Below are 23,710 nucleotides of genomic sequence, written 5' to 3'. Positions count from 1 at the left end.
TAAGATGTAGCAGTAATTTTTTGCAGCATCATGGCAAATACTATGAGATGTAAGATGTGCTAAAGAAAGGACAAAAATGAGTTTCTAAACATATGTAAAGAAATGCCAGGCTGCAAATCCCTTAAGGACAAAATCTCACAATTTAATTCATTGATTAAATTAATTGCAATGTGGTTAGGCAGTGAAGAATCTCAACTCAAATTATATAATAAAATCTATGAAAGATACCCTGGGGTTCACTGAATAGATGAGGGTAGTGAGTAAGACACCAGATGGCAAAAACGGAAGGCAGGGGATTTGAAGATTCCCATTTCTAAAAGAAGAGATCTAGCTCAATAAATGCCAGCTAAGGTCAAACAGCCTTGAATGATTTCCTCAGCACTCCCTGTTCTAGCACTAATTTTAAAGGATAATTGATTCCACCATGATCCTCAATCTTCAACCAAGTGGCTTCAGTCCTACCAAGACGTAATTCTGCCTCCCCACGCCAGCTTTTAATACATTGTTACCTCCATAAAAAGTCTTGTTACCTCCACAAAGTGTGAAAATAAGTTATTTTTTTCATAATTACTTAAGAATAAATTTTAGGAGGGTTAAGTACATGTAGTAATGTATTTGAAATAATAGTGCATCTTCAGTAATGCTTTGTTTATGCTTTTAAATATGTTAGACATACTCAGGAGAATACGAGTTACTAAATTTTAAAGTTTCCTTTATTAAATTTACAAGCATTGCTTACATGCTTAGAAAAATGCAGGTATATAGACTGACAAACTTCCCTGTCAGTTGTTTGAAGGGCTTGAGAAAAATCAGATAAATCTGGGACTATAGTCTGAAATATCTAAAGAAATTTAATTAAACTTTATTGTAAATGCTTTTAAGTATCTAAAGGCATTTAATCTGCCAAATCTATTAGCTATGTATTTATCAAAGTGAAAGTGATTTTTAAATTTTAACACCAAATTACTAGATTCATAAAGCAAATAAGAGGCTTAATGATTTGGGCCTTTAGGTTTAAAAAATCACGTTCCTTTTTAAATATACAACTTTAATGAGCTGAATTCCAATCAAAGCATAAGTAATTCTAAGTATTCCTTTTGTATACTAAGATGCTTTTTTTACACAAAATATATACTCCAGTCATAATTTGGAGGCTGCCACGCAATACAACATAGTAGTTGGTTATATGTACTTGACTCTGCAAGATACAGAGACCTGGAATGGAATTTCAGCTCTGCAACTTAAGAGCTACTTCACTGGACAAGTTACTTCACCTCCCTGAGCTTGAGCTTTCAACATTAACATGGGAATGATAATAGTACCTAATCCTTTTGATGATTATGGTAGGTAAATGACCTATTTCAGGTCCTGGTAAAGAGCAATCATGCAAATGGTAGTTATTTATTTTGAACACAGGCGAAGTTAGCTAATAGCACATGTCCAATATTAAGTGTCCAGGGAGATCTGATTTAGTAAGGAAAGACTTGATGGAGGTAGGTGGGTAGGATTTACAGGCCAAGACAGGGGACAGCAGGATATTTCAGGTTGTGGCTCAGAAGCAAGAAATCACAAGGCAAATCTGAAGGTCTGTAAACTAAAATTTCACAAAGGTTTATGTTGAGGAAATAACTATGAGCAAATGGATTAACTTCAGATTGTAGAGAACCTGGAATAACAAAGGAGTCTGAGTTTAAACTAGATGTTATGCAATAATGGCTCAGATACTAAAAACTGTGAAATATAAAAAGATAAGTATTAAATATTGAACACTGGAACTAGATTTCAATGGAATAATTGTCAAAATGATACTATTTGTAGGCTAAAACATATAGGATGCAAAATTGCTTCCCAATAGAATGTTCTAAGAATAAAATTAAGTTTTACTGAGTGGAAATACATTTGAAATTGCATAACATTGTAACTTTCATGAATTTGATTTTTGAAGATGACATGTTTATTTTGTTAATCTGTTTCAGAGATTTAAATGATTTTACCACAGAAATACTAAGCTAACACAAAACCTCAATCCCAAGTGATAAAAAGGTGATGAAATCCTGAAGAAAAAAGTGTTACTCGTTTTGGTTACGAACTGAGAAAATGGCACTGAAATACATTGATCCTTTAGGAAGTTTCATGCCTTCACATGATGATATAACCATATATTGCCTCAGCATAGGACGTTTAAAACTAATTTTCTCCCATGTAAAGCACAAAGAATTAATCTGGCATCCTTTTCAAGTTAGAAATAAAAAGAAGCTTTTAAAGAAAAAAAGTTGACTGTTGAGAATAACAACTACGTATATGTTACTTTGAGAGAAGAATTTCTTACACAACAATTTTCTTAGGGGCATAATGCTTAGTTTTAGAATAGATGTTTTGTTTATATAATTTTTTGTCTATTATTCTTTTATGTGAGACTACAAAAATTGGTAAACCTAAAGAAAAACTGTTTTTACTGATATGCTTTTTGATCACTGAGGAAAAACTTAGCCTGGTAGTTCTCAAAATGTGGTTCCCCTACCAACAGCAGCAGCGGTGTCACGGGGAAGTTTAGAAATGCAAATTCTCAGCTCCCACCCCAGATATCTGAATCAGAAACTGGATATGGGGCCCAGCTGCCAGTGTTTTAACAAACCCTCCAGATGTTTCTGATGTACACTAAAGCTTGAGAACAACCGATTTAAACTATTTCTCACTGGATTAGAGATTTTCACTGAACTTTAATTATGGTTATGTGTAATTAATAAAAAGGAATGTAAATTTCTTATGTCAAACGTTATTCTTCTGGAGGGTTCAAGATATCAGCGTAGAAGTTCCTGAACGTACCGCTTCCCACAGACACAACAAATCTGCAACTGCATATGAAGTAATTCCCTCATAAAGGGACCTGAAAATTACATGAACGGAGCCTCCAAAACAAAGAGTAGAAGGACAGAATCAAGATGGGTGGGAAAGGCAGAGAGACAGTCTCACCAAGGTAAAAACCACACCCCAGCTGGGAGGGACCACAAAGGTATGGATCTTTTTCCTGAGGAGGAAGGGGTTCAAGCTCCACAACAGGCACCCCAACCCTTAGATGCTGCACAAGAGAGACAAGCCCCCAAAACACTTGGCTCTGAAAACCAACAGAGAATGCATGCAGGAAAACCACAGAACTCCAGGGAACAGAAATCTTGCTCACAAAGGACCCCCACACAATTCCCACAACATGAAAGGAGTGCAAAAACACTAGACTGAAAAGCTCATGGACCACAGGTGAAGGTGGCCCACTTACGAATCTTGAGACATCTGGAGGCAGGAACCAGTGGGGACATTCCCTAGGGACAGACACACTGGTGGGAGCCTTTTTTGTGACCTCAGGCTACCTTACTAATACCAGCACTGGTGGGAGGCATTTTGGAATTCTCCCTATAACCTGTTAGTGCTCGTGTGCATGTCCCACTGAGAGATCCACCCACGCTGTGGCTCAGTCAGGCCTCACAACTGGCCAAGAAATAACCCCACCTACCAGCACTCCACAGTAGCCTTGGCCAGACCCTGTGGCCAGGCTGGGTCCAGTCCCTTCCACTAGCACCCTGCAGCCCTCCCATTGTAGGAGGGCACACATAGCCCACATAGGGGACAGCCCTTGAATGCCTGGCTCTAGTGGCCAGTTGGGAGTTAACTTCTGAGCCCCACAAGATATCTCCTAAATAAGCCCACTCTTTCAAGACTGGGAGAGAGAGCTGATTTACCTAATACATATAAACAAACACAGAGAATTAGGCAAAATGTGGAAACAATATTCCAATCAAAATGACAAGGCAAAACCTCAGGAAAAGAAGAAAATGGACATAAGCAATCTACCTGGTAAAGAGTTCAAAATAATGGTCAAAAACTTGCTCACCGAGAAATCAGGAGAAGAATGGACAAATATGAGAATTTCAACAAAGAGACAGAAAATATAGGAACAAACAGAAGTGATAACTGAACTAAAAAATGCACTAGAGGGGTTCAACAAGAGACTGGATGAGGGAGAAGGACAAATCAGTGAGCTAGAATATAAAACAAAGGAAATCACTCACACAGAGCAGCAAAATGAAAAAAAAATGAATTTTTAAGAAGTGGAAATACCTTAAGGAACCTTCAGGACAACATCAGGTGGAAAAACATTTGCATTATAGGGGTCACAGAAGGAGTAGAGCAAGAAAGGGCCAGAAAAACTATTTGAAAAAACAGTAGCTGAAAACTTTCCTAACCTGTGGAAGAAACAGACATTCAAGTCCAGGAATCCCAGAGAGTTCCAAATACGATGAACCCAAGAAGACACACACCAAGACACATTACAATTAAAATGGTAAAAGTTAAGGATAAAGTGAGAATACTAAAAGCAGCAAGAGAAAAATAACTTATTTTGTACAAGGGAAATTCTATGAGGCTCTAAGATTTTTCAGCAGAAACTTTCCAGGCTAGAAGGGAGTGCCATAACATATTCAAAGTGATGAAAGGAAAAAAAAACCTCCCACAACAAGGTTATCATTCAGAATTAAAAATGAGATCAAGAGTTTCCCAGAAAACAAAAGCTAAAGAAGTTCATCACCACTAAGTCAACCTTACAAGAAATGTTAAAGGGACTTCTTTAAGAAAAGAAATGGCACTAATTAAGAACAAGAAAACTTATGAAAGTAAAAACCTCACTGTAAAAGGTAAATATATACAAGTAGTGGATCAATCACTTATACAGCAAGCATGAAGGTTACAACAAAAAAGTAGTAAAGTTAACTAAAATTACTATAATTAGTCAAGGGATGCATAAAACAAAGATGTAAAAAGTGTCACTGAAAGTATAAAGCATGGGGTGGGGGTGGGGTTTAAAAAATAAAGGTATGGAATGTGTTCAAATTTAAGTTGCTACCAACTTAAACAGGCAACTATTTACATAGAGTGTTACATGTGCACCTCATGATAACCCCAAAGAAAATACTTATAGTAAACACACAAAATAAAAGGAGAAAAAATTATAAATATAACGCTAAAGAAAGACAACAAAACAAAGGGAAGAGAGAAAAAGAAGAAACAGAGAAGCTACCAGAACAGACAGAAAACAATTAAAATGGCAATAAGCACATCCTGTCAATAACTAGTTTAAATGTAAATGGACTAAATTCACCAAATGACGTAAAATGGCTGAAGAGATTAAAATCACAAGACCTGTCTATATGCTGCTTACAAGAGACTCACTTCAAAAGAAAGGGCACACACAGACTGAAAGCTAAGAGTTGGAAAAAGATATTTCATGCAAATGGAAATGAAAAGAAAAAGCTGGAGTAGCTATATTCATATCAGACAAAATAGACTTTAAAACAAATACTGTAAAAAAAAGACAATGAAGAAAATTACATAGTGATAAAGGGGTCAATCCATTAAGGAGATATAACATTTGTAAATGTATATGTACTCAAAGGAGCACCACGATATACAAAGCAAATATTACAGACAAAAAGGGAGAAATTGAAAGCAATACAGTATTTGGGGACTTTAACACCCCACTTACATCATGGATAGAGGGACTTCCCTGGTGGCACAGTGGTTGGGAATCTGCCTGCCAATGCAGGGGACAAGGGTTTGATCCCTGGTCCAGGAAGATCCCACATCCCGCAGAGCAACTAAGCCCGTGCACCACAACTACTGAGCCTGCACTCTAGAGCCCCTGAGCCACAACTACTGAGCCCATGTGCCACAACTACTGAAGCCTGCGCACCTAGAGCCTGTGCTCCGTGACAAGAGAAGCCACTGGAATGAGAAGCCCACATACCACAACGAAGAGTAGCCCCTGCTTGCTGCAACTAGAGAAACCCCGTGTGCAGCAACAAACAGCCAACACAGCCAAAAATAAATAAATTAAAAAATGGATAGATCATCCAGGCAGAAAATCAGTTACAAAACATCAGTCACATTAGACTAGATTGACACACACACACACTCTCTCTCTCTCTCCATACCATATTTTATATATACATATATATATAACATTGCATATATAACATTACATACATATATATATATATATATATATATATATATATATATAAAAAACATTACATATATATGTAACATTCCATCCAAAACCTGCAGGATACACATTCTTCTCAAGTGCTTCTCAAGTGCACAGGGAACATTCTTCAGGATAAATCACATATTAGGTCACAAAACAAGCCTCAATAAATTTAAGAAGACTGAAATTATATCAAGCATCTTCTCCAACCACAATGGTATGAAACTAGAAGTCAATCACAAGAAAAAAGAGGGAAAAAACCACAAAAATGTGAACAAACAACAAGCTACTGAACCACAATGGGTCAAAGAAATCAAAGAAGAAATTAATACCTAGAGCTATATGAAAACAGAAATACAACATACCAAAAACTATGGGATGCAGCAAAAGTGTCATAAGAGAGAAGATCATAGCAATACAGAGTTCTTCAAGAAACAAGAAAAAACCCCAAATAAACAATCTAACTTCACATCTAAAGAAACTAGAAGAAAAAAATGATGCTCAGAGTAGAAGGAAGGAAATAATAAAGATTAGAGTAGAAATAAATGAAATAAGGACTAAAAAACATTTAAAAAGATCGGTAAAACTAAGAGCTGGTTCTTTGAAAAGGAACAAAATCAACAAACCTTTAGCTAGACTAAGAAAAAAGAGGACTCAAAATCAGAAATAAAAGAGAAGTTACAACTGGTACCAAGGAAAGACAAAGGATTATGAGAGACCACTATGGGAAATTATATGCCAACAAATTGGACAACCTAGAAGAAATGGATAAATTCCTAGACATACACTCTTCCAAGACTGAATCATGAAGAAATATAAAATCTAAATAGACTTGATTACTAGCAAGAAGATTAAAATAGTAATCAAAATCTCCCTACAAACAAAAGCCCCAGGACCAGACAGCTTTACTGGCAAATTCTACAAAACATTCAAAGATTTAGTACCTATCCTTCTCAAAACTCTTCCAAAAAATTGAAGAGGAAGAAAATCTTCCAAATACATTTTACAAAGCCAGCACTATCCTGACACCAAAACCAGAGAAGGACACCAGAAAAAAGGAAAATTATACGACAATATCCTTGATGACTATAGATGCAGAATTCCTCAACAAAATACTAGCAAACTGAATTCAACAATACATTAAAAGGACCATACATCATGATCAAGTGGGATTTATTTTTTCTAGAGACACAAGGATGATTCAACATTACAGGATACACCACATTAACAAAATGAAGGATAAAAATCATATGATCATCTTAATAGATGCAGAAAAAGCATTTGACAAAATTCAATATCGAGTTATGATAAAAACTCAAGTGGTATGAAAGGAGTATACCTTAAATATAATAAAGGCCATATACGACAAACCCACAGCTAACATCATACTCAGTGGTGAAAAGCTTTCAGCTTTTCCTCTAATATCAGGAACAAAGATGGTCACTTTCACTTTTATTCAACATATTATTGGAAGTCCTAGCCACAACAATTAGGCAAAAAATAAAAGGTATCCAAATCAGATAGACAGAAGTAAAATTGTTACTGTTTGCAGATGACATGATACTGTATTTAGAGAACCTTAAAGACTCCAGTAAAAAACTGTTAGAACTAATAAATTCAGTAAAGACACATGTTACAAAATCAATATATAGAAATCTGTGGTGTTTCTATATAATACTAGAAAACTATGAAAGAAATTAAGAAAACAACCGCATTTATAATTGCATCGAGGAAGAATAAAATACCTAGAAATAAATTAAACCAAGGAGGTAAAAGACCTGTACACTGAAAACTATGACACTGATGAAAGAAATTAAAGAAGACAGCTGGAAAGATATTCTATGTTCATGGACTGGAAGAATTAATATTGTTAAAACATCCATACTAGGTAAAGTTCAATGCAAACCCCTATCAAAATGCCAATGTCATACTTCAAAGAACTAGAACAAAAGAATTCTAAAATTTGTATGGAACCACAAAGGATCCCGAATAACCAAAACCACTTTGAGAAAGAACACAGCTAGAGATATCACACTCGCCAATTTCAAACTATATCACAAAGCTGTAGTAATCAAAACAGGATGGTAGGGGCACAAAAACAGATACAGATCAGTGGAACAGAACAGACAGCCTAGAAATAAACCCACACATACAATTACTATATGACAAAGGAGCAGGTGACACACAATGGGTTCTTCAATAAATGATGTCAGAAAACTGGACAGCCACAAGCAAAAGAATGAAATTAAACAACTAAGAGTATACATAAAAATTAATTGAAAATGGATTAAAGACCTGAACATAAGACTTGAAACCATAAAATTCCTAGAAGAAAACATAGGCAGTAACCTCACTGACATCAGTCTTAGTAACATTTTTGTGGATATGACACCAAAAGTCAAGGGAAAAAAATGAAAAATAAACAAACGGGACTACATCATACTAAAAAGCTTCTGCACAACAAAGAAAACCATCATCAAAACTAAAATGTAACCTACTGAATGGGATAAGATATTTACAAATCATTTATCCAATAAAGGGTTAACATTCAACATAACTAATGCAACTCAATGGCAAAAAAAAAAAAAAAAAAATTACAAAATGGGCAGAGGACCTGCATTGACATTTTTCCAAAGATTACATACAGAATGGCCAACATACACATGAAAAAATGTTCAACATCACTAACCATCAGGGACATTCAAATCAAAACCACAGTGAAGTATCACCTCACACCAGCTGAATGGCTAATATCAAAAATAACAAATGTTGGAGAGGTTATGGAGAAAAGGGAATCCTCATACACTGTTGATGGGACTGTAAATTGTTGCAGCCAGCATGGAAAACAGTATGAAGATTATCCAAAAATTAGGAATAGAACTACCATATGACCCAGCTATTGCACTTCTGGGTATTTACATAAAAACACTAGTTTAAAAAGATATATGCACCCCTATGTTGATTGCAGCATTATTTAAAATAGCCAAGAAACAACTTAAGTATCCACTCATAGATGAATGGAAGTTATGGAAACAACTTAAGTATCCACTGATGGATGAATGGATAAAGAAGTTTTAATATATATATATGCAATAAAATACTACCTACCAGTAAAAAAGAATGAAATCCTGCTATTTGCAACAACATGGATGGACCCTGAAGGTGTTATGCTAAGTGAAGTAAGTCAGAGAAAGACAAATACCGTATGATTTCATTCATATGTGGAATCTCAAAAACCAAAATAAAACAAAAGCCAACTCATTGATACAGAGACCAGATTAGTGGTTACCAGCGGGGAGAGAGACTGGGCAAAGTGGATGAAGGAGGTCAGCTGTATGGTGATGGATCATGACTAGTCTCGTGGTAGTGATCACTCTGTTTGCAATAATGAGCTAAGCAGGCTCTGCCGATTTCCTTAGAAACCCCATCAACTTATATAACATCATTTCTCAAAGGAAAAAAATGTTGAAATAGCTAACCTTGCTAACAATTCCGTATTTAAGGATCTCTTGGTCTAAATTAGCATTATCCAGGAGAAATATCATGTGAGCCACATGTGTAATCTTAAATTTTCTAGCAGCTATGTTAAAAAGGTAAAGAGAAACTGATGAGTTATTTAATCCAATACATCCAAAATATCACCAAGTTAAAATGTAATGAATATAAAAATTAATACAATATTCTACTTTTTTTTTAGATTAAGTCTTTTGATTTGGCGTGTACTTTACACTTGTAGCACCTCTCATTTCAGACTAGTAAAGCATTATAGCTAGTGGCTATTGTATCAACATCAGAGTTCTCACTTCAGAATTAAGTTGATATTCCTGAGATGTAAAAAATAATTAAAAACTGAAATAACATTTATTCACCCAAGTAAACTCTTATAAAAGGCTATACTTTTCTGTCTATTCCTCTTTCATAGAACTAAAGTGTAGGAGGACTTTATAGATATATATATATATATATATATATATATATCATATTAGGTTGGGGTTCAAGTGTGAAGTTGCTAAAAAAAAGTGCTCTTTTTTCTGTAACTCTTTAATTCTAAGGTAGATAGATGGACATATACCTAAATTTGGTTTAGAAATGTTTCTTACTGAGCAGTGGGCCTAAACATCATTTTTAGTATTTCTGTAGCTCTGGAACTATTTTAAGCAATAAAATATTTATGTAAATATTTTACGTTACACTAATAAAGACCTGGAAACGTTAACTTAAGCCATGATTATAGTGGCTGTTTACGGTTGGGCTCATTTTGAAGGAGGAATAATCAAACAGAATTTTGCCAAGTTGTACTAGGAATCCCGCTTAAGGAGCTAATGTCTACTGTCATGAATATTTCAAGCCTATCTTGGCCAAATTATTCTCATTTTGTTTTTCCTCTAATTTTTCTGTAGGTTTCCAACATACTGAATGTCCTTATCATTAGCATGAAAGATATCTGAAATCATCCTTATTAGTTTTAACCATTAACCTCTCTTATTTTGGTTTCCTAAATAATGAGATTTCGCCACTTCCTCTGAACATCCTTCATTTGCTTCTGCACTAGAAAGTTTATAGTCTCCTTTCATAAGTATAGTATAGATTTTTTTTTTCCCCACTGTGAAAGGTAATTTAAAATTTGGGGGAGCTAAATATTCTAAAACTATTTTTCTTTCTAAAGTGATAGTATATTTTGATTTTTGTAAATTGTATTTGAATTTTTTACCGTCACATATTCTTGATTATTAATAGATATGCTAAGTGTTATAAACTCACAATAAAAAAATCATTTTTAAGGGATTAAATATCTTTTAGTCAAATAAGTGTTATTTAAATGTCCTCAAATCATATACTTGACAAAAATAAATCAAAGAATAAATCATGGTTCAATAAATTAAAATTTTATCCCTGAAGTAGTTTTTAATTATTTTTTAAATTTGTGTTATGACGAGTCATTTTTCAGTCACAAATTTCCCCTGTACTCTAAAAATTTTGAGGGTGAGAAAGGTATTTGGTTGGATAAGTCTTGAAACTCATTAAAAATGAGTAACCATAGCAACCTCTATGTCACATCCCACTCACACCTGCAAAAGAAATGACAAAATGTGTCCAAAAGCGAAAGAAAAAACAGTCATGATATTCCATTGTTCCAAATTTTGAGCTATGTGGAGAAGTGAATGATCAACTACATATTCTCTTGAATCCATTATCCCATTTTCTTTTTAATCAGATTTGTTGTAGGTTTCTTCCCTTTTCCTTTTCTTTCCCCTTTGTTGCCATCTATTTTTGGAAACATTCTAGGCTCTATTCCTTTTTAGAACACTGACCTCTAAGCATACACATACTCCTGCTACTTTGATCTTAAGCTAACATGTTTCCTGAGCCACCCTCTATTATCTCTTTTGCCTTATCTAAGAGAAAGAAAAGAAAAAAAAACTCTATTGCGCTAAAGAGGGATAGTTATAAAACTTAAGCCTCTAGCCTAATTCCGTTTTTCATCATTTCAAATGAAGCATCCAGAGAGAAGATGGCTTTTCTGTCTTTTTCAAGATTCAACTGATATTTTTCCATCTTGTTAAAGGACTTAAGTTTTAGTCTTGTCAAAGACTTCAATAGTTTAATATAACAAAAGGCTTGTACTTCAATAATACTCCATAAGTTCTTTTTTTAATTTTTAATTTAATTTTTGTCTTATATTGGAGTATGGTTTATTTATAATGTTGTGTTAGTTTCAGGTGGACAAAGTGATACAGTTATATATATACATACATCCATTCTTTTTCAGAATAATACTCCATAAGTTCTTAAGTTGGGTATGTTTCAACATACCCAAGCTTCTTTTACACATGTACTCATTAAATGCAACCAAAGTATTTCCCCAGACCTCTAAGTCCTTCATATGATGAAGCATTAGAAAAGACACCTTACATGTGTGTATGTTTCAATTATGCCAATAATTCCAGATTTCTTACAGTGTCACATCCATTCTCTAAGACAGTATTAGGCTCCCGGAGCACTGCCTTTCCCTTGAGAGAGACAAGAGAAGAGTTGACTCTTGGAACAACGTGGGAGTTAGGGGCACTGATCGTCCACAGAGTTGAAAATCTGTGTAAAACTTATAGGCGGTCTTCTGTATCTGTGGATTCAATCAATGTGATTCTGGGTTCGTGTAAAACTGTAGTATTTATTCTTGAAAAAACCCATGCATAAGTGGACCCCCTAGGTTCAAACTAGTGTTGTTCAAGGGTCAATTGTAAAAGTATCTATTATGTCCTCCATCCCTACACTCACATCATGCTCAAGTCCACCTATGCTGAAGCCCACACTGGTGTGGAAGCATTTTTTCATTTAATAGACCATTGCAGACAATTTATAAACTTTAGTTATGAAAATCACTAGTGAGGTTAAATTAAGAATCAGAGCTGCCACCTTCTAAAACATGAAGGTTATTACATTCTATTTCACTGCGTAGTAGAGACTTCTGCAGGTGTGCTATTATCTGGGACACCATTTGCCTACAGGCTGAGATCAGAGGATCTCTGGAAAAACTTTTTTATTCCTCTTTAATTGTGTTTTACCCTAGAGGGCACTGCCCTCTTGTACCTGATATACTATCATTAGCTAGTCAGTCTGTAGGTTAAGGCTTTTCATCTTCAGAAGTTCTCTATCAAAATGCAAATTTCCCACAAAGGTCTATGAAACAGACGTGCTAAGAGGCTATTTATTAGGAAGAATCCTCGGGAAGCTGGAACTCTCAGCTCAGGATTCTATTACTTTCTAAGAATATTTTGATACTGATTTGAAACCTTAGGCAAGCAAAGAATGACAAGAGTGTTCTCTAGGGCCAGGGCAAAGAGGAAAGGAATAGGGCCCAGAGCAAAACAGAGAGGCAGATCTAAAGGCTGATAATTATGTTCTGAGTCAAACAGCATTAATGAGTCATCTGCCATCTGAAAGTGTTCTTCTCGTTCATGGTTGGAGAGAGTGCAGTTTGGTGGAAAAATAGACGGCTTGAATTCAAAAGACCTGAACTTAAGGTACTCACTGAAAGAGCAGTGCAATATAAGGTGGAGACAAATCTTGAGGTTTTAAGCCAGTATCACATTCACAGCTATGTGACTTCAGGCAAAACTACTTCTTAGTGAATCCAAGCAGGACCCTGTGGGGTCTTCCCAAGTACAAGCCCCTCCACAACCCCTGCTTCTTGTTTGGCCTTGCCCAAGTTCCAAAGAGCAGCTTCAAGCAGTTACTAATTAGAGAAGTGAGGGAACGCAGAAACAAAGGAAAAGTGTCAAGCAAGAAAAGAAATGATAGCTTAAACAAGAGTTCATAAAACAGAGTCACACCAAGTCCCCAGGGAGTGGCCAGGTTCATAGGTCGATCTTCAATGGAACTGGCTTCCTGCTCAAGACTGATGCTTCTTCAGGTTTCTGAGCACTGTCAGGAACACCCTGAGTTTGGGCTGTACCTCCCCTGATCACCTGAAGCTTCCCTAGACAAAGACAAAGCAGCAAAGGAATGTGAGGGAGGAGTACTTCCCAGAGCTTCTGTTGCCAGTGATCTTGACCCCAGTGAGTCACAGCCACCACTTGCCTCTGCAGGAGACCCTCCAACACTAGCAGCCGTGTGTCTGAAAGGGTCTTGGTTCTCTGGCCAGGTGTCAGGCCTGAGCCTCTGAAGTGGGAGAGCCGGATGAAGGACATTAAACCACCAGAGACCTCACGGCCCCACGTAATATCAATTGGCGAGAGTTCTCCCAGATATCTCCGTCCCGACGCTAAGACCCAGCTCCACTAAAACAAGCAGCAAGATCCAGTGCTGGACACCCCATGCCAAACAACTAGCAAGACAGGAACACAACCCCATCCATTTGCAGAGAGGCTGCCTAAAATCATAAGTTCACAGACACTCCAAAACACACCACCGGATGTGGTCCTGCCCACCAGAAAGACAAAATCCAGCCTCATCCACCAGAACACAGGCTTCAGTCCCCTCCACCAGGAAGTATACACAACTCACCAAACCAACCTTACCCACTGGGGGCAGACACCAAAAACAACGGGAACTATGAACTTGCAGCCTGTGAAAAGGAGACCCCAAAAACAGTAAGTTAAGCAAAATGAGAAGACAGAGAAACACACAGCAGATGAAGAAGCAAGGTAAAAACCCACCGGAACAAACAAAAGAAGAGGAAGTAGGCAGTCTACCTGAAAAATAATTCAGAGTAATGATAGTAAAAATGATCCAAAATCTTAGAAATAGAATGGAGAAAATACAAGAAACATTTAACAAGGACATACAAGAACTAAAGAGGAAGCAAACAATGATGAACAACACAAATGAGATTACAAATTCTCTAGAAGGAATCCATAGCAGAATAACTGAGGCAGAAGAACAGATAAGAGACCTGGAAGATAAAATAGTAGAAATAACTACTGCAGAGCAGAATAAAGAAAAAAGAATGAAAAGAACTGAGGACAGACTCACAGACCTCTGGGACAACATTAAACACACCAACATTTGGGCTTCCCTGGTGGCGCAGTGGTTGAGAGTCCACCTGCCGATGCACGGGACACGGGTTCGTGCCCTGGTCCGGGAAGATCCCACATGCCATGGAGCGGCTAGGCCCGTGAGCCATGGCTGCTGAGCCTGCGCCTCTGGAGCCTGTGCTCCGCAACGGGAGAGGCCACAACAGTGAGAGGCCTGCGTACTACAAAAAAAACCAAAAACAAAAACACCAACATTTGAATTATACAGGTCCCAGGAGAAGAACAGAGAAAGAGAGGGTCTGAGAAAATATTTGAAGAGATTATAGTTGAAAACTTCCCTAACAAAGGAAAGGAAATAGTCAATCAAGTCCAGGAAGCACAGAGAGTCCCATACAGGATAAATCTAAGGAGAAACACACTGAGAAACATATTAATCAAACTATCAAAAATTAAATACTAAAACAATATTAAAAGCAGCAAGGGAAAAGCAATGAATAAAAAACAAGAGAATGCCCATATGGTTAACAGCTGATCTTTCAGCAAAACTCTGCAAGCCAGAAGGGAGTGGCAGGACATATTTAAAGTGATGAAAGGGAAAAACTTACAACCAAGACTACTCTACCCAGCAAGGATCTCATTCAGATTCAATGGAGAAATTAAAAGCTTTACAGACAAGCAAAAGCTAAGAGAATTCAGCACCACCAAACCAGCTTCAGAACAAATGCTAAAGGAAATTCTCTAGGCAGGAAACACAAGAGTAGGAAAAGACCTACAATAACAAACCCAAAACAATTAAGGAAATGGTAATAGGAACACACATATAAATAATTACCTTAAATGTAAATGGATTAAATGCTCCCACCAAAAGACACAGACTGGTTGAATGAATACAAAAACAAGACCCATATATATGCTGTCTACAAGAGACCCACTTCAGAGTTGGGACACATACAGACTGAAAGTGAGGGGACGGAAAAAGATATTCCATGCAAATAGAAATCAAAAGAAAGCTGGAGTAGCAATTTTCATAACCGACAAAATAGAATTTAAAATAAAGACTACTACAAGAGACAAAGAAGGACACTACATAATGATCAAGGGATCAATCCAAGAAGAAGATATAACCATTGTAAATATTTATGCACCCAACACAGGAGCACCTCAATACAAAGGCAAATGCTAATAGCCATAAAAGAGGAAATCAACAGTAACACAATCATAGTAGGGGACTTTTAACACCCCACTTTCACCAATGGACAGATCATCCAAAATAAAAATAAATAAGGAAACAAGCTTTAAATAACAAACTTACCTCAACATAATAAAGTCCATATATGACAAATCCACAGCCAAAATCGTTCTCAATGGTGAAAAACTGAAACCATTTCCACTAAGATCAGGAACAAGACAAGGTTGCCCACTCTCACCACTCTTATTCAACATAGTTTAAGCCACAGCAATCAGAGAAGAAAAAGAAATAAAAGGAATCCAAACTGGAAAAGAAGTAAAACTGTCACTGTTTGCAGATCACATGATACTATACATGGAGAATCCTAAAGATGCTACCAGAAAACTACTAGAGCTAATCAATGAATTTGGTAAAGTAGCAGGACACAAAATTAATGCACAGAAATCTCTTGCATTCTGATACACTAATGATGAAACATCTGAACAGAAATTAAGGAAAAACTCCCATTTACCATTGCAGCAATAAGAATAAAACACCTAGGAATAAACCTACCTAAGGAGACAAACAATCTGTATGCAGAAAACTATAAGACACTGATGAAAGAAATTAAAGATGATACCAACAGATGGAGCGATATACCATGTTCTTGGATTGGAAGAATCAACATTGTGAAAATGATTTTACCACCCAAAGCAATCTACAGATTCAATGCAATCCCTATCAAACTACCAATGTCATTTTTCACAGAACTAGAACAAGAAATTTCATAATTTGTATGGAAACAAGAGACCCCAAATAGCCAAAGCAATTTTGAGAAAGAAATACGGAGCTGGAGGAATCAGGCTTCCTGACTTCAGACTATACTATAAAGCTACAGTAATCAAGACAGTATGGGACTGGCACAAAAAGAGAAATATATATCAATGGAACAAGAGAGAAACCCAGAGATAAACCCATGCACATACGGTCACCTTATCTTTGATAAAGGAGGCAAGAATATACAATGGAGAAAAGACAGCCTCTTTAATAAATGGTGCTGGGAAAACTGAACAGCTACATGTAAAACAATGAAATTAGAACACCCTCTAATACCATACACAAAAGTAGACTCAAAATGGATTAACAACCTAAATGTAAGGCCAGACACTATAAAACTCTTAGAGGAAAACACAGGCAGAACACTCTATGACATAAATCACAGTAAGATCCTTTTTGACCCACCTCCTAGAGAAATGGAAATAAAAACAAAAATAAACAAATGGTGGCTTCTCTGGTGGTGCAGTGGTTGAGAGTCCACCTGCCGATGCAGGGGACACGGGTTTGTGCCCCGGTCCGGGAAGATCCCACATGCCGCGGAGCGGCTGGGCCCGTGAGCCATGGCTGCTGAGCCTGCGCGTCTGGAGCCTGTGCTCCACAACGGGAGAGGCCACAACAGTGAGAGGCCTGTGTACTGCAAAATAAATAAATAAATAAATAAATGGGACCTAATGTAACTTAAAACCTTCTGCACAGCAAAGGAAACCATAAACAAGATGAAAAGACAGCCCTCAGAATGGGAGAAAATATTTTCAAACAAAGCAACTGACAAAGGATTCATCTCCAAAATATACAAGCAGCTCACGCAGCTTAATGGCAAACGAACCCAAATCCAAAAATGGGCAAAAGACATAAATAGGTATTTCTCCAAAGAAGATATACAGATTGCCAACTAACACATGAAAGGATGCTCAACATCACTAATCATTGGAGAAATGCAAATCAAATCTACAATGAGGTATCACCTCACACCAGTCAGAATGGCCATCATTAAAAAATCTACAAACAATAAATTCTGGAGAGGGTGTGGAGAAAAGGGAACCCTCTTGCACTGTTGGTGGGAATGTAAATTGATACAGCCACTATGGAGAACAGTATGGAGGTTCCTTAAAAAACTAAAAATAGAACTACCATATGACCCAGCAATCCCACTACTGGACACATACCCTGAGAAAACCATAATTCAAAAAGAGTCATGTACCACAATGTTCAGTGCAGCTCTATTTACAACAGCCAGGACATGGAAGCAAGCTAAGTGTCCATCAACAGATGAATGGATAAAGAAGATGTGGCACATATATACAATGGAATATTACTCAGCCATAAAAAGAAATGACACTGAGATATTTGTAGTGAGGTGGATGGACCTAGAGTCTGTCATACAGGGTGAAGTAAGTCAGAAAGAGAAAAATAACCCTCTTTTTCTTGGCGGGGATCGGGCTTGCGGTCCCAGTCCAGGTAATGTACAGAGGTAGAGGGAAAGCGCTCTGGCCCCCCCGGCGTCTGTCTTCGGTACCAGTGGCTTCCTGTCTGCCAGTTCTATCCTCAAGCGCTGGGATACCATGGGAAAAAAAATAAGGAAGGAAAAACGAATACCATATGCTAACACATATATATGGAATCTAAAAGAAAAAAGTGGTTCTGACAAACCTATGGGCAGGACAGGAATAAAGATGCAGACGCAGAGAATGGACTTCAGCTCATGGGAAGGGGAAAGGGTAAGCTGGGACAAAGTGAGAGAGTGGCATTGACATATATACACTACCAAATGTAAAATAGCTAGCTAGTGGGAAGCGGATGCATAGTACAGGGAGATCAACTGTTGCTCTGTGACCACCAGAGGGGTGGGAGGGAGAAGCAAGAGGGAAGAGATATGGGGATATGTATATGTATAGCTGATTCACTTTGTTATAAAGCATAAACTAACACACCATTGTAAAGCAGTTATACTCCAATAAAGATGTTAAAAAACAAACAAACAAAAAACAGTCACAGGACCCCTGCTTCCTCCTGAAGGGAAACAGATAAAGATCTGATGCATATCTTTGATTTGTTCCTCAGAAACTAAGACCTTCCCCCACCCCACCAAAAAAAAGGGGAGGATGGTGACTACATGCTGACCACAAGCACACAGACCCCAGACTGGTTGGAACCAGGCTGATAATTAAGGTTCCTGAAACATCATCCTGTTACCTCATCAGCAGCCAATCAGAAAAAATGTCCACAGCATGTAATCCTCATTCCTAATGTTGCCTTTAAAAATCGTCCCCTGAATGCCACTGACGGGGATGGGGTCTTTTGAGAACTAGCTGCCCATTCTCCTTGCTTGGCACCCTGCAAAGAATGCTGTACTTTTTTAGTGCAACCTAGCATCAGCAGATTGGCTTTGCTGCATGTTAGGGAAGTCAACCCAAGTTCAGCTGGGTAACATTAGTCCTTCTACCGCAAGGTAGAAGGGACAGTAGAGTAATTTCAAAGACTGAATGAAATATGTAGTTGGCATTGGAAAAAATGTTACTACTACAATTACTCTTACTCCTTCTATTACTACTGTCTAATATATATGGAATTTGTACTACGTGCTAGGCACTATTCTAAGCATTTTATTTGAATTTATTCATTTAATCCTCCCCCCTCTCAAAACCCCCTATTTTACTGTTGAAAAAGGAAACAGATATTGAGCACCTTGTTGAATATTTTACAGTTGGTGAGTAGTAGAGTCAGGATTTGAACCCAGGCAGTCTGACTCCAGAGGCAGGACAGTTAACTACTTATGTGCTGTACTGCTGCTGTTTTTTCTTAATTGTTGTTACATTGTTAATATTACTACTAAAGGCTATATACTTGAGGAATTTATTTTAAGACTATTTGAACACCTCAATACCTCAGCTTCCTCATAACCATGCTAAGGATAATAGCAAGAATCTGCCTCATGGGTTTATTGCAAGGCTTTAATAAAATACTATGTTTGTGCTAAGATAATACTTCTCTTTTTTCCAGCAACCACCATGTTATTATTATTATTTTTTACTGAGGTATTTTTTTTGTTTTAATTTTTATTGGGGTATAGTTGATTTACAATGTTGTGTTCGTTTCAGGTGTACAGCAAAGTGAATTAGTTATACATATACATTTATGCATATACATATATCCAGCTGATTTACAACATTAAGTTTCAGATGTACAACACAGTGATTCACAATTTTAAAAGATTATACCCCATTTATAATTATTATAAAATACTGGCTATATTTCCTGTCTTGTACAATATATCTTTATAGCTTATTTTATGCATAGTGGTTTGTACCTCTTAACCCCTATCCCTATCTTGCCTGTCCCCACGCTCTCCCGGATGGTAACCACTAGTTTATTCTCTTTATGTGTGAAGACAACACTTCTCAAAGTTTAATGTGCACGCCAGTCACCTGGGATCTTGTTAAAAAGCAGTTTTCAATTCAGTAGGTCTGGGGTAAGATATTAGAAATGAAGAAATTTGTTAAAAATAAGTTTCCAGGTGATGCTGATGTCCCTGGTCCAGGGACCACACTTTGAGTGGCAAGGTGCTAGGAATCTCCTGGAGAATTCTCCACTTTTAGTGTGAGTGCCCCTTGGCTATTTGCTATGTGACAAGTGCTCCTTATTTTGGCAAATGGGGACTGATAAACATCATTAGTGTACTAGAACAGAGTTCTACACAGGCTGCGCCATTCCACTACCCAAAAATATTTTGTACACGACAAAAACAAAAAGAATGGAAGTTTGAGGTGCTCTGCAAACATTTTAACTTCCTATCTATTTTGAGAAATTGAGCATGGCACTGCTTTGTCACTTTCCTGCGAAAGAATAAAAGGAGACATCAGTAAGCACCTCCCAAATGAGAAAAATCATGATTGAATATTATCACTACCAGTTACCTAGGATACAAGAAATGAAGTTTTGTCACCTTGGCCCTTGGAACTGGTAACCAGGTGTCATAGAAAGAGATTCTACCTATGGCTGAATCTTCTTGTTCTGTCACTTCACTCTTCCCCATAAAGGAAAGGGAGAAGAGGGACTTTTCACTGTGCTTTCTTTTGAAACAAAAGCAACACCACCCCAAGAGAGGGTGGAGGATAATGTCTGATTCTTAATATTATCTAGGGAGAAAATAAATATCTTGGCCAAAAAAAACCCCATACTTTTCACTGCTTCATGTCCCTTGGGGTTCTGAATCTCTCATTTTCTGTCTTACGTAAAAGAAATACAAAAGCAAAGCAAATAAAAAGTTTGATTGTTTCAGACTCTCACAGCGAGAGTGGAGTTTTTCTTGATCTTTAGCTAATAATTTCCCCAAAATGATTTGTAAAAGTTCTTACGAACCATAAAATACCAAACAAATGTCAGGATAATAATCATTGCTGCTATGAGATTTCTTCGCATAGCAGGAAAGAAATTTTTTTAAAAATCTATACAGAACGTACAGTGTTTAGAGAACTGTTCCCTCCTATCAGTTTTTAGAGGTGACAGATGTTGTAGTGATGACTATTTGACACTTTCCCCCAGTCCATCCTGGACAGTTATCTTAGCAAAGGAGTAAATACTGCGTATTGTCAGTCACTTTGAAATTTACACACTCTACAGTGGCCATCTGATTGCTTCAATATTCATTTGTGCATTCCTCCCACAAATGTTTGGGAAGGTGTCAAGGAGGAGACACTCAGTCATGGACATGTGGCAGGGTGTCACGAGAGACCAACTTAACTCACTTCATGATTCTGCCCTTACTCATGCAAATGAATAAAGATGGAATTGATTTGAGAATGCTGCAAATGTTACTAATTTCCAAAAGAGAAGCGTGGGATGATAATGGTAAATGTTATATTGTCAAAAGTCAAGCAGAATATAAAGTTTGCCATTATTTAGAGGAGAAAGTATTTTCATTTGATTTATAACTAGTTGGCAAATTAACGCAGTATTAAAACAGCAACCTCATAATAAATAACATTGAAAAGTGCATAACTAGACTGATATTCATGTTCAAAGGGGTGACTTTGTATATAAAAACACATCATGGGGCTTCCCTGGTGGCGCAGTGGTGGAGAGTCCGCCTGCCGATGCAGGGGACGCGGGTTCGTGCCCCGGTCCGGGAAGATCCCACATGCCACGGAGCCGCTGGGCCCGTGAGCCATGGCCGCTGAGCCTGCGAGTCCGGAGCCTGTGCTCCGCAACGGGAGAGGCCACAACAGTGAGAGGCCCGCGTACCGCAAACAAACAAACAAAAAAACACATGATGTTAATGCTCAACCCTGACATTTTGGAGAATAACTTCCAAATGGTGTGTGAGGCATGTCTTATCTTTAGATTAATGTGTGATATGGAAGGAGGGGCAGAAATGTTACTCAAGTGAGAAAATCAGAATCCTTTCCTTGTGTGTAGTGTCATGCCATACTGTGAGAATAAAACACTTTTTTGCAATATATAAATTATAGTATAATTTAGAAATAATAAGACGTTGAGCATGGACAAAGACTCAAAAGCTCTTAAGAACATTAAAAATAACTTTTATATAAATATCATTCTTATAAAGATAAATAGGTTAGCAATGGGCAGAAAACCTAAGTTTCCTTAAAATAGATAAATTTTATAATCAAGAATTTTATATTTGGCAAAATATTTGAGGTTTCCAAACAGTTGAAAATTCCTCTGAAATGCTTGATGAATTCAGAACACAGTTATTTAAAATCCTTATGTGTATCTTTATTATTTTTTTATTGTTACTTATCTATGCATAGTGATCCAAATGAAACCACTGCATTAAAACAGTAACCCAGACAACCAGGAACAGAGTCCATATTCTTGAAAAAGATATTCTATTAACCTACGAAACACACTGTGAATGGAATAGTCAAAACTAAATGAGATACACAGCTGAATTCTCCTCTGGAGACACAAAGACAGCCACTGCCCCTCCCAAACTTAGAGAATGCTCTGAAATACTTTTTTTGTTTTTTTGACTAAAACAAATGACTAAATTACATGAAAATCCCCAATCGTCCACCACTAGGACAAATTATACACATATTTGAGAAGTAGTATTGACAGATTAGTAATGAAAAGTACCAATTACTCAGTTAAAGTTGAATTTCAAAAAGTTTTTTAGGACAAGTAATATTTGATGCAACCATATCCCATACAATACTTACACTTAACAGTGTGTTGCTGTTCATCTGAAGTTTGTATTTACTGGGTACCCTGTGTTTTATCTGGCAACCCTATTGAAAAGGCCATTTCAGCTTAGAGCTATTATGTAGAGAAAGAGAAGGAGCGGGATGGGGGCTGGGGAGGAACACCACCAGCTACGATAGTAATAGTAGTAGGAAAAAGTAACAACTATTTACAAAGTGTTTTCCTCTGTGCTCTGCGTTCACGATCTCATTTAACTCTTCCCGAAAGTCCTCTGGGCTAAGTTCTTTATAGAGGAAGAATTTAGCATAGAGCCTGGCACATAATAACCACCAGTCACTGTTAATCAATTCTATTATTTTTATTTTTAACATCACCACACCTCCTTCCCAAAAAGAAAACTGAGGCTCTGAGACCCCAAGTTCACTTAGTTTGAAGGAAGGCGCTGAGATTTGAATCACTGTTTCTGGAGCCCAAGATCTTAGACTTTGTTCCACTGTTCTAGATAAGATTTCACTCTGAACATCTGAACTGCACTAGGTGGCTGAAACCTTGAAGTGGCCTTCATTTTGACTCTGTTCTAACTCATGTCAACATAACTGTGGTTGGTTGGAACAAGCTATAGTTTAGAAGCAAGAATGCTGCATAGCTATATGGAGCAAAGGTATTTGGCATGAGAGTTCAGGGCCACTGGAACTGACACATTCACAAACATCAACAGGCTTTTTGGTGGCAACTGTGAACCTTGAAAGGGAGAAGAGAGGCAGTAAATGTCTGCAAAATAACTAAAATCCAGGTCCTCTGATTCCTAGTAGTGGTCAAACACGTCATCTTCATTTCTTTTTTCCTTCTTGTGTGTTGAATAAACTCATCAATGAAAGTCACTTAATAATGTCCACAAATTTTCTTCTACTAGGCATATAAATGCAGACGTGGACAAAGAATGTCACCTGCCACATCAGTAAACAAACGATGTTGTGGCCAACAAGCCCTCAGCCACTGCAGCAGCCCCGAACCATGCACCGTGAGGGGATT

The 23,710-nt window shown here is 37.2% G+C and overlaps 1 protein-coding gene across 4 annotated transcripts in view; it reads right to left on the bottom strand.

Moving 5' to 3' along the window:
* The window catches only part of LOC307187259 (uncharacterized protein), a 322,251-nt gene that overhangs the window by 200,432 nt on the left and 98,109 nt on the right, over window positions 1-23,710 (bottom strand). The window lies entirely within an intron of this gene.

This window comes from Stenella coeruleoalba (assembly GCF_951394435.1).
Source record: "Stenella coeruleoalba genome assembly, chromosome: 5".
Lineage (NCBI taxonomy): Eukaryota > Metazoa > Chordata > Mammalia > Artiodactyla > Delphinidae > Stenella > Stenella coeruleoalba.
This window is presented reverse-complemented; position numbering and strand designations above follow the sequence as displayed.